The following is a 798-nucleotide window of genomic DNA, read 5'->3' on the forward strand; positions in this document are numbered from 1 at the left end:
TGATCTTGTGATTAGCTATTGTGATGGGTATTGCTTTTCTTAGCTCCAATTATGTATTCTTTTTGCCACTGTAGAGAAATCAAATTTATTTTTGTATGTTTATCATATATCCTGCCCCTTTGCTGAATTGGTCAACTATGTTCAGTAGTTTTCTTGCTGAATCTTTAGGGTTTTCTAAGTATACTAATATATCATCTTCATATTGAAATACTTTTACCTCCTTTTTGCCAATTATGATACCACTTATTTTCTTCCCTTGACTTAATGCTATCACTAAGACTTCCAGTAAAATATTGAATAGGAGAGGTGATAGTGGACATCCTTTCCTAGTTCCTGTTCTCAAATGGAATTCTTTTAATCTCTCTCCATTGAGAACAATGTTGACTCTTGGGTTTGCATATATACTTTTTATTATGTTGAAAAAATCCCCTTCTAATCCTATTTTGTTGAGTGTTTTAATCAGGAATGGGTATTAGATTTTGTCAAAGGCCTATTCTGTATCAATTGATAGGATCATGTGATTCTTGTCCTTTGCTTTGTTAATGTGATAAATTATACTGATTGTTTTTCTTATGTTGAACCATCCTTGCATACCTGTTATGAGTTCCACTTGGTCATGGTGAATGATTTTTTTAATGTATCATTGTATTCTATTAGACAGGATTTTATTCAGGATTTTTACATCTATGTTCATGAGGATATCTATCTCCCTTTGACCCTCCATCTAATAACTTATATCTGTGTTTCATTGACTATACAAAGGCATTTGACTGTGTAGATCATAACAAACTATGGCTG

The sequence above is a fragment of the Elephantulus edwardii genome, unplaced genomic scaffold, assembly GCF_000299155.1.
Source record: "Elephantulus edwardii isolate Elephantulus edwardi_28Jun2011 unplaced genomic scaffold, EleEdw1.0 scaffold00033, whole genome shotgun sequence".
NCBI lineage: Eukaryota > Metazoa > Chordata > Mammalia > Macroscelidea > Macroscelididae > Elephantulus > Elephantulus edwardii.